The 15,165-nt window shown below is 36.2% G+C and overlaps 1 long non-coding RNA gene across 1 annotated transcript in view; it reads right to left on the reverse strand.

Annotated features, from left to right (window-relative positions):
• LOC131413535 (uncharacterized) overlaps nucleotides 1-15,165 on the reverse strand; it is a 107,253-nt gene that overhangs the window by 12,870 nt on the left and 79,218 nt on the right. The window lies entirely within an intron of this gene.

Genomic DNA, 15,165 nt, shown 5'->3' on the forward strand with positions numbered 1-15,165 from the left:
GGTTAATTACGAGCATCAACCATCTCACATAATAAAGTCCAGGGGTAAGTTCATGTATTGCATCATCGACTCACTTATTCTAAAAGGAACAGATAAATAAAAAATGTCTAAATAAGGTCAACATCATAAATCTTGACACCTAACATAAGGAACATTAAGCTCACAAACCTTTAATATAGTAGTTTCCCAAAAAAACAATTATAAATGTAAATATTTATTTTTGATATGTAATCCTATAAATATAAATAATGATTTTTTTAAAATTGATTGAATTCTTCGGATTTGGAGTAGAATGTCATAGGTCACTGTAGGCTAATACTCTTTCTGCGAAAATGAGAAAGGGGATAAGAAACTGCAAAAATCATGTTTTTAAAGACAGCAGGAAGCTGGAAACAGTGAGACTAGCAGAAGTGATTTCTGTAGAGGGAAGTGTCATTCCTCTGAGCCACAATCTCAGGCCATTTCCTCTCCTGTAACGTTTGGCTGCTTCCAAGCATGGGCTGGTGACCAGGCTTGACTCAACCAGAGACATTCTACTGGGGGGAGAATCAACAGATTTTGAGTGGCCATACAGAGCTGGTGCAACACACTGGAAGCTGGAAGAGCCTCCAACACACAGCTGGTTTTCGCTGTGGACATCCTCTGCGGTTTATGGAGTTGCAGGAGACTGGGGGCTGACCAGGATATCCGAAGGCAGCGTCCTGCAGCCTCACCACGCAGGAGCCCGTTTCCGTAGAGGAAGGAATCCTGCAACAAGCTCAGGAAACAACACTCCCCTCGGGCCATTTGCCAGGTTTTGAAATCAGGAGGGATTGCAGGATGAAGAATTAAGCTCAAAACCACCAAAGGACAGGATTTCCAGGGCCAAGTTAACAGGCTGTTTGAACGAGATATCAATGGATATCTTATCTTACTAATGCTTTACATTTAACTGCTGTAGACTAAATGTTTGAAAATGCAATAAACAACAAAGAAAAGTGGCTTCATGCCAACCAAAGTTTGATTTAAAAAAAGTAAGAGGGGCTGGCCCAGTGGCATAGTGGTTAAGTTCGCGCACTCCACTTCAGCGGCCCAGGAGTCGTGGATGCAGATCCCAGGGGCGGACCTATGCACCACTCATCAAGCCATGCTGTGGCAGCGTCCCATATACAAAGTAAAGGAAGATAGGCACAGATGTTAGCTCAGGGACAATCTTCTTTAGCAAAAAGAGGAAAATTGACAACGGATGTTAGCTCAGAGCCAAATCTCTTTCATCAAAAAACAAAAAAAAAGAGCAAGAAACACTTTCATGCCTCCTTTTATATCATTAAAATAACCCATGAAAATCATTTAATAAACCCTCATTGCATCCAAGCAGTATGTTAACTCAGAATAGGAATTTTTTTTTCTATTATTTTGTGACATCAGTTACGATACCAGATGTGAAATGATTGTAATAAAAATAATATGCCCATTTTCTCCTCAACGTTTGGATATAGTAACACAATATTCTGTAGTCTCCCTTAGCCATAGGTCAAAGGGCAGGTAGAGAAACAGGACTGATAAACATGCCGGATCCTAAGTGAAGTATTTTATATGCATTTGACTCATTTGATCCTCAGAGCCACCTGGTTGTTAACTATGAGTACTGCTCTGTAGCTATTAATGATTTTCAAAACCTTCAGCAAGGCTGTTTTGTAGTCTCAATAAAAGTAATAATTGCTACCATTTATTGAGCCCTCATTGTATGCCAGGCAGTCCTCTTAGCATTTTACTTACATTACGTTATTTAAGTGTCAAAACAACTCAATATTCTCATAAAAAATGAGAATATAGACTCAGAGAGGATAAGTAACTCTAGCTAAGAGAAACTGGGGTTGATAGCTGGGCTCATTTGACTCGAAAGATGCTAATAGCTTCACTACGACACTGCCTGCCCCCAATCTCACCTGTTATTTGTAGTCATGATTAGGCATGGAGACATGGGGAGCTGGTGATGAGCTTACTTTCAGCACGCAAGAGCCATACTTATTTATCTTTTAAACTGAGTATGTTAAAGTCACTGTGTGTGTGTGTGTGTGCGCGCGCGTGCTTGTTCATATAAAGGAGAGTTAAATTTTGCAACATGAGACACTCTTTTTTAGAGGTAATAGGAGCTGAATATGGATGAGGGGAAACGGAGAAATCCCGACCATCACCAATTACCCTGGGAAATGTGTTGCCATTCTTCAGAGATTTTATCAAAGACCAAGCACACTAAGGGTTCTATTTAAACACAGAATCCAAAATATATTTTGTCATTATTAGATTTTATGAGATATCTATTAGTTGAAACAGCTGAAGATATATGTGTGTGTATGTGTATATATACATATACACATACCATTAATTGAGCCCTCATTGTGTGCCATATACCACACATACATGCACACGCACACTCCTATGGACACACACACACATACCTCAAAACGTTCAATAAACATGGCAACCAAGCCTATAACTTCTGCACTCTTACCCTGGGAAAAGAATAATTACATGACAAAAATGAAAAAGTGAATATGCACAATATTGTCACCTGCAGAGAAACTTTCTAATTCTATAATCATAGAGTCAGAAACAGTGAAGGGAACTAAAATATATTAAAAACCTTCTTTGTAGTCTTATATTGGAGGCATTGCCCACACTATCTCTTCGTCTCATGTATAACGTACTTAAAATTGTGGGCTCTGGCACTTACAGCTCACAGCACTGGACAAGTTATCCGAGCCGTCTGTGACTGTCGCTCTGCTTACTTATAAAAAACAATCTGTGGTATTTCCCTATCTCTCTAGAATACTTTTACCAATGGCACAGCGTTGTTGTGAAATTCAGTAAAATAATCATAGTAGTATGTGCTTAGGACTGTGCCTACCCATGTTAAATTTCAAGTTAGTGTTTGCTGGATCCTTTATGTTCACAGATTGAGCATAGCACCTGTTATAGAGAAGATCCACAATAAATATTTCCTAGATCAGTGATTATAGGATCCATGGGTGTATTACTCCTGTTATTATTTTCTCTTCTTTTCAAGGTAGTTTCCTTTTGGCCCAGGATTGGGGACAGAAGGGGTTATAGCTCTACAATCTCTCTTTTCATAATATAAGTTAAAACAAGTACTCAATATGTGTAAATATAAGCTGATTAAGAAAATTGCAAGGGCTTTAGAAATACAAACGTTGTTTGTAATTTTCTAAAATAATTAAGTGTTCCATTATGAAACTTCCAGTTTCATATATTTCAGGAGTTTTCTTTTCTGTAGATGACATATGTGATTTATTAGTTCATTCAAATATATTCTATTGGTTTAAATGCATTGTATTGGCTCAGAAAAGGAACTAAATGAAAGTAATCAAAATAAATATCCCCCTTCTCTGCCACCGCTCTATTGGAAATGAGTGCAGAGCGGGAGGAGGAATGCCTCTGATCAGTCCCTCACTACTGGCCCCATTCCACAGTCCCGGTGCATATCCAACAGAATCAGAAAGAGAGAAATACTCTTTTTCCTTCCATTAGCTCTTCAGGGGATAACAGAATTTTCATATGAAAGGAGCATTTATTTCTACCCTTTGAAATGTTGTCTTTATGAGTCATGCATTCTTTACCGACTTAACATAAGGAAAAAGTCATTAATATAAGGGACCCTCACATGCGAGGCATAAAGTCAGAAATCTGATGTGACATTTTTACAGTGTTTTCTATGATTTCCAGTGCCCAGGAGCAAATTTCACCCTTGGTATAATCTTGAGGTACAGGGAAAGATGAATCAATATATGCCAAATGAATAACTGCCTCCTTCCCTGATAGGTAGTGTGTATTTCTTGGGGAGAAGAGTAAATTTAAAGGCAATTATACAATTTTTTCACTCGGACTTTCTTAAATAAAAATGCACCCGACCAATCACTGACTGTTAACGTTTGCATATTTCAAAGAAGGAAGATATTATAGGGGATGGATTCATTACAATTTAACACGGAGCTTGTTTTCATCTCACCAGAAACCAATATAATTTACATAGGCCAATATAATTCTCATGAAAACAATAAACTATGCATGCTGAGCATTATATTATGCACACAAATATAACATACAAACTTGTTTTCCTTGAGTTAACTGATTTGTCACAAACCAGTAAGCATGACATATAGCTCAAAGGTTTTATTTTACAAACAACATATTTTAGGTACAAATCAATATGTTATGTGTTGGAATTAGTATATCATATGACAAATAAATTAGATTCCATTTAACCTACCCCCTGGAATTTTAGGTACTAAAATTACCAAAGATAAGCTTAAAAATGCTTAAGACTTGGTCTTTAACTAAATGTATATTGGAAAATACGCCTAACTGTAGCTTAAAAATATAGAAAGTGTAACTTTTTATTGCATTTAAAATTAATGTTAAGAAGAGTTGAAAAGTGATGTAGATATTTGTTATGGGGGATTTTCAACATGTTTTGAGAAACGATTTTCGGAGAGAATATTTTAAAAATTCATTCCCTGTAAATATAGTTTAACAAAAGGATTTAGTTTTAATAATAATTCACAATAAAGAGTATGAAAATCTTTCTAAATGTTAATTAATTTGAATGAAAATAATTAATGGTCTATCAAATTTATTCAAATAATCAAAAGCTACAATGTTAAACAAAAGAAAAAACTGAAAATGTGGAGAAGTTATCCATGCACATGCTCATTTCTGATTTTTGTTGTTTACATGCTGCTGCTAAAAATTTAAGTTCTACGAGAAGAAAATCAGTCACTAAGTGATCTCATCTATAAAACATACAGTAATTAGTTTTACCAACATTTTGGAAGAACTCACCAGTTGTACTGATAGGATTCTAAAGAGAAGTTGGTTATTCTTAGGAGCAGCTGACAGCATAGCGTCACCATCTCACAGCCGTGAGTACACCTGGAATCTCGCTGTGGCTTCCATTTCTCCGTCTCATAAAAGTATGTATTGGCCCATCTCACTCAGCCATGGAGCTCTAGTCAGTAGGAGTTGCAGCCATAATAATCTTTCTATGACGTCTCTCATCACCTTTCAATGAACGTGTCAATTCATTTTATGAAGTTGACTTACCAAAATCTAAGAAATAACACCTCAGAAAACAGAAATCTCATTTGTGAATTATCGAAGCAAAAATTCCAGAGAAAATATTGTCAAATTAAACCTATTACCTGGTAAAGAAGAATGATTACCAAGTTGGGGAGGGTGTAAAGCCATCTAATTAATACATCAAAGGGTAAAAATGAAAAATACATATAAAATATACCATACACTCCTGATTATTTTTAAAAAGCTTATTAAACAGATGTAAAGGATATTTTTCTTCACATGATAAAAAAATATTATTAGTTTACCACAACAACCATCATGCTTGTAAATATAATACTGGAAGCCTTACCTCTAAAATAAGGACAAAATATGTTTCCTTGCATTATATTATATAACAATATAAGAGAAATGGCATCTAAGGTAATGAAAAAAATAAAATTAATACAAATGTTATATGTTTGAGAAAAGAGGAGAAAAATTATCATTGCTTAATTCATTTAGTCACAAATTTCTTGAGCTACTGTTCTCAGCATTTTGCTGAGTGTTGAATAAATCTGACATTCCTAATGAAACTAAGATTATCTATCTAAAAAACCCAAGAATAACAGCTGAAAAAATCTTTTTGAAACAACAAAATATTCAATAAGTTGCCTGTTAAGAACAAATACAGGTAAATAGATTCCCTCTATACTAATATTATATGGAAGTAATAAACTGCTGAGAGACAAACTCTACAAGATATGAGCAAACTCATATTAGGAAAACCATGAATTTTCGTGAGGGGCTTGAAAAAAAGCATGAATAAATGGTCAAATAGTACATGTCTCATGAGAAGTCAAAAAATTATTTCTCAAAAATAATTAATCAATTCTAAAATTAATGTACAATTTCAAAGAAATACCTATAACTAATACCAGCCTCCATTTTTTTGCAGGGATCTTTAAACAAAACTCTTTGAAAGCTCATCTTTAAGAATAAGTGTTACAAACTTACAACTGCAATGTGGACTTGAATTATCAAACAATATATTCTGCTATAAATAAATAACAATAATAATGAGGAACTTGCACCAAAATCAATTGGAGAGAATCAAAAGTCTAGAAACAAGACTTAGAAAACTTCCAGTTTATTATATGGCAAACATGGCATTCTCAAAAAAGTAAGAAAATGATGCATTATAGTTTTAAATAGTTATAAAAAATTTTATAGAAAATAATGTTAGGTTTATGAATACAATTTCTCAGAGGGGAGAAAGATACATAAAGATATATATTTTCTCTCCACAAAAGTACTGCTGAGAAATAAAGATGTATTAGACTGGGTTTCCTGAGGAAACTGGCTCTGGGAAGGAGATGTGTGCTCAGGCGGTTTCCTGGTGAGGGCTCAGTATCAGCGCCTGGGGCAGTGAGGGCGGTAGGACTGTGCACAGGGAGAACTGCCCTGGGCTCACAGCGACCCCACGGAGAACTCTGGGCTGCGAGGGCCCTTCAGGAGTGTGTCACCTTGAGCGCAGAGGACCCGGACTTTACCTTCTTGCTTTGACTAATCATTGAGTTTGGGCTGAACCCTGGGGATCTTAGGTGAAGGAGGTCTCTTGCACTGAAACCAAATCCTGGAGAGAGCATCTGAGCAGACACAGACACTAAAAGGAGATTTTGCTCTTCCTTCTAATAACACATATGTGTATTATGATAATATCTGTCTACCTCTTTACCTACCATACCTATCTACCATCTATCTATTATCTCTCTATCATCTATCAATCATCTATCTGTATGTGTATATATAGATAATAGTAAAAAGTCAAAACCAAAAGGAAAAGACAGAGAAGACACTAGAAAATATTAAATTCTATTTGACAACTAAAAGGTTAATGTATAAACCACGCTCCCAAATTACTGAAAAGTAGAGAAATAACACAGAAGAAAAACGGATAAGGGACGTGGACAGCTAATTCACAAAAGAAATTCAATTGGCCAATAAACATATGAAGAGATACCCAAGGTCAAAATTAATCAAATAAGTGCAAATTAAAACAGTAGTCAGATGATATTCAGTGGTGAAGAGATGTTCACAAAATAATTAGAAAACAAAATTTACAGAATGTCTGATCCAATATATACTTAGACACATAACTACAAAAATTTGAAAAGATAACATTAATGACGTTTTCATTTTAATATGCATATTTTAACATTTATTTAATGATATTTTGATTAAAAAGTATTTGCACTTTCAGTGCAAATTTGCCCTGTGCTAAAGCCCAACCCCTCGACCTGGCACACTGAGATACCAAGGATTTCAGGGTTTCGCATGTCATTCTTTTTGGCCTCATCTCTTGCCATTCCCCAAACCACTCTATCCTACAGAAATACTCAACTGCCTGCAGCTCCCACAATTGCTCTGCTTTATCTCTGCTGACAATTCTGTCTGCTTGGAAACTTGTCCACAATCTACTGCTAAATCATGACTCCTACTCCTTCATTTCCCAGTGAGCAGTCTCCTTCTCCCAGAAGCTTCTCTTGATTCCTCAGGCTGAGAAAGGTGCCCTCATGCCTTACAGCAGGAGCAGCCTACAAGCATCCCTAGGCCACATGCTCTTCACTCCCTGTCTCTCTGACTAGAATGGAAACTTCTCAGCAGTCTGCTGCCTCCACTTCTAGGTAGTATTAGACAAAGTTCACCCCTCCTGCCTGGAAACACTTTCGTCATTGCCAAGTGAACAGTTTAGATGCGATTTCCTTCCTTCCCAGGTAACTGTTTCATAGTCTCTTTTGCTAGATCATTTCTCTGTCTCTCTGTGTTGGAATGTCTCAGGTTTCAATATTCAGATTTCCTCTCTTTTCCATCTATATCAGTGGCTGCACCTTAGAATTTACTACTTTGGTTTAAAAATACAGATGGCCAGGCTCCATCTGCAGGTCAATTAAATCAGAAACTCTAGGGTAGGACCTGGCATTGGTATCACTTATAATATTCTAAGTGACTCCAAAACTCAGCCAGGATTAGGAATCATCTGATCTATGATCAATCTCAGGTTATCTCATCCATTCCCATAGCTTCAAATACCATATACATGTTGGTGATTGCCAAATTCAAATAGCCATCTCCTCTGGTCCACATCTACCTATATATTTGAAATTTCTCTTGAATGCCTAATATGAGTTTTAGTATTACTTGTCCAAAGTAGATCTCTGGTTTTCCCCTACACGTCCCAAATTTGCTTTCTCCCAGTGTTCCCAAGCTCAATAAAATGCATACCTCCTCTTAGAAGTTGTTCAGGCTCCAAACGCTGGAGTCGTCTTTAACTTCTCTCTCTCATTCTTTTTCCATCTCCAATCCATCAGTAACTTCTGTTGCTTCTTTAAAATGTATCCCAAATGTAATCACCTCTCACCACGTCCGTTCTCATCAAAGCAAGACCTTCCCAATTCTGGCGCAGGGCACTGGGGTGGGGGATGGCTGTGGGTGTGCTGAGATGTGGATCTTTTCAGCCTCCTGGGTACCAGGTGGGACCTGGTGGAGTTGCAGCACCTGAGCTTGTATATCAGGCTTAGAGAAGCTGTGTCCAAAGGTACCATCACACATAGCCTGGCTACTGCAGCCCTCGCCTGTGAAGTCCCTGGTTTTGATTTTCAGTCATCTACTGTTATTTTCAAAACAGAAATCAAAGTGATATTTGAAAAAGATAACTAATTATGATGCTCCCCTTCTCTAAGTCTTAGTGGCCTCTCATCACCAAGGCCCCTGCCTGTTTCTCTAACTTCATCTCTCTACTGCTCTCCCCCTGTGACACTCAGCTTCCTGTGGACCTTCCAAGGCCAAGCTTGTTTCTGCTTCTGTCTTGCACTTATTGGTGCTCTAGACCTGGGCATGGTCCGTTCCCCCATTTCCTTCAGGAATCTGCCTTATGACAACACTCAGAGAGGCCTCCTTCCCTACATCTCTCCTTTATCATTCATTTTATTTCTTTCAGTGCATAGGTTACTGCTATATGTTAAACATGCATTTATCTGCTCAGGAAGTTTATTTGTCTCTCCCAACACAATAAAAGCTCAATAAATGCAAAGACATTCGCTGCTCTAGCTCAGCATCTGGAACAGGGGCCAGCAATAGCTATATTTTGAATGAATGAATGAATGGATCTGATTATGAAACCATACATCTTCTCTCTTCCTTTCTTAAACTGTCTAAACATCCTCTGTGACTGCCTGAGAATTAGGAGCTAGAAACCAACGCTAAACTGATTGCTGTTCTTATTGGCACCAGACACAATTAAGTCAAAATAAATTTAAAATTCTTTAAAAATAGAAGGAAAGTTAAAAAAAAATAACTTTTAGGGTCTCTTTTAATTAGTCATTTGGAAATGAAAGAACCATTTAATGTCTTAAGACCATCTCATCAGCTGATTTCCAAAGAGTCAATTCCAAATCAACATAAACAGATTCTTTATAGAGGTATCACAATAGCCAACTTTTCCAGAATACTCACATTATAATCTGGAAAGAAAAGAAGTGCTGAATAATTTCTGGTATTCAATATGTTTTGTTGTATGCCTGCCACCTAAAATCTTTTGTGATTAAAATTTGGTATGGTGGCACCATGTTAATAAAATTTATACAGACTAAATTACCACAATTTCTTTATATTTCTATTTGTTTACAAATATAAAGATACAATTTGGAATATATAAATATCACATATTATATTATATGTAAAACAACATGTGAACAAATAGAGAAACAGCACGAAAGGAGGTGAAAAAAATAACAAAATGGATTAATTACATTTTAAATACAACGGATATTTAGTATGGATACTGAGTTGATGCTGCAATTATCATCTCTTCAAAAATTAAAAATCAAGTCTAGTAAATAATTAACCATATTAGTCTGGATTCATTTTAATTAATAGAAGGGTAATAATGACACCTCCAGAGTCCTAATATAATGTCTTGAAATTATGTTATAACTGAACTTTAATTATTTCGGTAATTATTTACTCCCTTATTTGACCTTCTACCCACTAAAAAAAAAAAAAGAAATTGGTAACTAGCAGTGTGAATTGAATACATTAACTTGCATGCCCATATTTTAGTACTTGAAGATATCAATATATTATTCAAACATAGCCTACATAATTAAATATCGTTTATTCAATCATTTTTTCACCAAATACTGAATTGTTTCCAGAATGAAACTTTAATAGCAATGTTTTGTTTGAAAAGTTTAGTTCATAGGGAATTTTATCCTTAACTCTTTTGTTCTTTTGTTCTTTATGAATACAGTCAGTCTTTTGTATCTACGGGTTCCACATCCAGGGATTCAACCAACCGAGGATTGAAAGGCCTACGATGGTTGTGCCTACACTGACCATGTACAGAGTTTTTTTTCCGTGTAATTGTTCCCTAAACAATACATTATAACAACTATTTACACAGCATTTACATTGTATTACATTGTATTAGGTGTTATAAGTAATCTAGAGATGATTTCAAGCGTAGGGGAGGATGTGCACAGGTTATGTGAAAATACTACACCATTCTGTATAAGGGCCTTGAGCATCCACAGATTTTGGCATCCAAGGGTGGCCCTAGAGCCAATCTCCCAAGGATACCACGGGATGACTGTAGCATTGTGTTGGTCACAGACTGCAAGTTAAATTTGGAGTGAGGGCTACATCAATTTCTTTTGTGTACATACTCTACCACACCTGTCCTCGGTACCTATTAAAATGTTTAAAATGCATGGTTTTAAATTTAATTTTTATCTTTTCACGCTTTAGTAATTTGCTACCTTTCCTTCAATATGCTCATCTCTTAGATGGTAGATTTGTGAAGAGCTGTGTTATGACGTGCTGGGAGAACATGTGGAGAATTTAAGAGCCAGAAAACTGAGGAGGAAATTATCCATGTTCACATAGTAAAACAGGCATAAAGAAACATACATTTACACATGTACACATAAGCATGCACATAGATGTGCATATGTACATAACACACATCACACACTAACGCATTCGGAGAAGACAAGTGTGAATTTTATGAATTTGTGATGATATAACTTAGCCTTAGGAGATGGTTTCACAATAAATTTTGACAAAGGTAAACAAGCTAAGAGGATGATCACAATATAGAGCAAATAACACTGGTTCTAAACATTGAAGGATGTGAAGAAAAGGGTAACTGGGTTACTGATGGTTAATCAACCATAACATCCAGCCAAGTAAAATCATCGCACGTTTATGAAGAGAAAGATTGTCGACTCTGTTGGTGATCGTATATCTATGAAGGTCAAGGGGAGGAAAGGTCACAAAAGTAAAATTGGTAGTATTTTTTACTAGAGGAACATATGTGACTACGCACTCAGTTTTGCAGACTAGGCACTTATTTTGAAATTAGTAAGTTCATTTGTGTTGAAGTTAATATTAATGCTGATATCTTTCTATTATGAGGGAAATTGAAACTGTTAGGTGTTGTGGTCCAACATAGAGTACTCAGTCCTTGGAAAATAGTGAAGAACCATGAATAATTTCATCTATAATGAATATTAAGTACAGTGATCCTTGAAAAACAATTTTACTCGAGAGAGCGAGTGAGTGGAGTCACATGATGCATAGACCCCCCTTCCGTTTTTATTGGGCTAAAATATGTCATCTACCTTCCACTGGAAGTAAATTGTGGGAAAATTTTAATATGCTTTTATATGAGACAATTCATAAAAATTTGATCCAATCAAGAAATGAATTTTTGTATACTCTTCTTTTGTTTCAACATTGAAACTATTTAGTCAAAATTTTGTATTGTTATATCTTCACATGGTTCTTCTTTCATAAGAAATTTAAAAATTGCCTATTATTATAAATACCAAATATGTAGGTGGTTTTACGTTAGCAGCAGTCTCTTTCATGTACTATTAATATAAAATTAATTTTAAAATAAAATTCATATCATTTTAAGTAAGCATTTACTGAGGCCTTTGAAATATAAACTATCGTAAATATTAATCTGCTATTTCATTGAATTCATAATATTAAACTCTAGCCTTGTATTACAACTAAAATTGAGTTGGAAAAAATTTTGCATACTTATCTGGACCACTAGATTGCCTCCCCAAAATGACCATCCTTTACTCATACTATTGATATTCTGACTTAAAATATACAAGGGAGAAAAATGAAAAAGAAGCCATGTGGGGCATATTCAGGTCAAAATAAAATTAAGCTCTTTTGCAATAAAGAGGTCAGAATCATCTCATTTATTTTTACTTTTGTCTACATTTTTGAATAAACTAGGTATTCAGTGGAAAAACAACAATTAAGAAATATTTCCCAGTAAAACTTCAACCTTCAAGAACATGTTGATTTTAGACTGAAGTTGAATTAACTTAGACGAACTACACACCAAGGTTTGGATCTTGACTAAGCCACTTCAGCAATGTGATCTTAACCTTGTAATTAACATTTTCCTGTCAATAAAATGGCGGTGAGCATGGTAATTCTTAAAAGGTAAATTGGGGCCGGCTCCGTGGCTTAGCGGTTAAGTGCGTGCGCTCCGCTACCGGCGGCCCGGGTTCGGATCCCAGGCGCCCACCAACGTACTGCTTCTCCGGCCATGCTGAGGCCACGTCCCACATACAGCAACTAGAAGGATGTGCAACTATGACATACAACTATCTACTGGGGCTTTGGGGGAAAAAGGAGGAGGATTGGCAATAGATGTTAGCTCAGAGCCAGTCTTCCTCAGCAAAAAGAGGAGGATTGGCATGGATGTTAGCTCAGGGCTGATCTTCCTCACACACACACAAAAAAAGGTAAATTGAATGATGCCACTAGTTTAATTTAAGCTTCACTGCCTTCCCAAGCCCTTAAAATAAAATGCAAATTCTTATCATGGCCTCTGAGGCTAAGATTGTGCCTCTAACAATGCTCTCTCTTCATCTGTGGGCTTTCCCCCACTCACCATGTTCCAGTCAAAATGGAATGGAAATTTTCCATTCACCATGTTCCAGTCAAAGCATCTTTTTGCTCCTTAAATAGTTTTAGGTCTTCTTATTCATGTCCTTGAACACGATTTCTCCTCTACCTAGAAATCTCTCCTCTACACTGTTGATATTTGCTACCTTCTCATAATTCGCTTTTCAGATCAAGTCTTTCTAGGCAGGCTTTCTTTGACCCACCTTTTTAAAGTGTCTTCCCTATGCCTATAATTCTTTATCTCGGCTATTTTTGTTTCCGTAGTAGATTCTAACACAGCTAAAATGTATAAATTTATTTCTCTACTTATAATTTTATATTCTCTCAATGACTCTAGACTGTAAGTTCCTTCAGGGCAGAGACTCTACTTTATACTCAGCAGCTAACACAGGGTCAGTTCCTATGTGTAGGTGCTATTGCACACATTGACGTGTTTATTGAGTGCATCATTTCCTCAGAGACTGTTGTAAAGGATAAGTGAGTATGGTGAGGATGTGGAGGAAAGGGAACACTTGTGCACTATAGGTAGGAATGTAAATTGGTGGAGACACTATGGAAAACAGGATGGAGGTTCCTCAAAGAATTAAAAATAGAAATACCATATGATCCAGCAATCCCACTTCTGGGTATACATCCAAAGGAAATGAAAATGGGAGGTTGAAGAGATGTCTGCATTCCCATGTTTATTATATATTATTCATGATACTCAAGATATGAAAACAAACTGTGTCCATCAATGGATAAGTGGATAACGAAAATGTGGTATAAGTATATAATGGAATAATATGCAGCCCTAAAAAGAAGTAAATCTTGCCTTTTGTGACAACATGGATGAAACTTGAGGCCATTATGCTAAGTCAAATAAGTCAGACAGAGAAAGACAAATACCATATGATCTTACTTACATGTGGAATCTAAAAAAAAAAAACTCCAAAACCGAGCTCATGGATACAAAGAACAGATTGATTGTTGCCAGATGCGGGGGGTGGGGAATTGGGAAAACAGGTGAAGGAGAGCAAAACTTCCAGTTATAAAGTAAATAAATCATGGGGCTATAATGGCAGTATGGTGACTGTAGTTAAAATACTGTATATCTGAAAGTTGCTAAGAGGGTAAATCTTAAAAGTTCTCATCCAAAGAAAATTTTTTTTTAAACAATAGTGATGGATATTAGCTAAACTTGTTGTGGTGATCGTTTTGCAATATCTACAAATATTGAATCATTATGTTGTACACCTGAAACTATATATAATCTTATATGTCAATTATATCTCAATAAAAAAATAAATGGGTAGGGGCTGGCCTGGTGGCACAAGTGGTTAGGTGCGTGCACTCTGCTGCGGCGGCCCAGGGTTCGCAGGTTCGGATCCCGGGCGCTCACCAATGCACCACTCTTTAAGCCATGCTGTGGCAGCGTCCCGTTTAAGTAGAGGAAGATGGGCACAGATGTTAGCCCAGGGCCAGTCTTCCTCAGCAAAAAAGAAGAGGATTGGCATCGGATGTTAGCTCAGGTCTTGGTCTACCTCACAAAAATAAATAAATAAATAAATGGGTAAATATAGTTAAATAATTTTGCACGCAGCAAATACTCAAAACCGCTATGCAGAAGCAGTGGAACCATGAGAGTGACAGGAGGCCCCTATGGTAATCCTCCTTTTATAGATGAGGTGGGACATAATGAACTGAAATAAATTACCAAAGTCACATTGCTAGAAATTTCACAGAACAAATTAAACTTCAGTTTCCATCACTATTCATTGTCCTACTTCATTGGAATGCTTTAATTATGTTTGATAAATGCATGTTCATTCTCAGTTTTATTTTCAGATGCTTAACTGTTTAGGTAATAACGTCTAACTTCAGGTTGAACTTTCTCATGCTTAATCTCAGGAGAAATGTAAAGGTTATTTGTAAAGTTTGAATAAAGTTCTGTTTCTTAATTTTGAGTTAAGTCTGAAGAAAAATGATTGCATGTTTAAAAATGGAAATTGTTCATTTTGTGATAAATGATTGATCTCAAAAAAAATAAATTTGCATTGAAATATGAACCCAAGTCTACATGATTTCACAGTATGAACTCTTAACTACCTTCTATAGTTCCTCCAAGAGTCA

The sequence above is a fragment of the Diceros bicornis genome, chromosome 14 (assembly GCF_020826845.1).
Source record: "Diceros bicornis minor isolate mBicDic1 chromosome 14, mDicBic1.mat.cur, whole genome shotgun sequence".
Classification (NCBI taxonomy): Eukaryota; Metazoa; Chordata; class Mammalia; order Perissodactyla; family Rhinocerotidae; genus Diceros; species Diceros bicornis.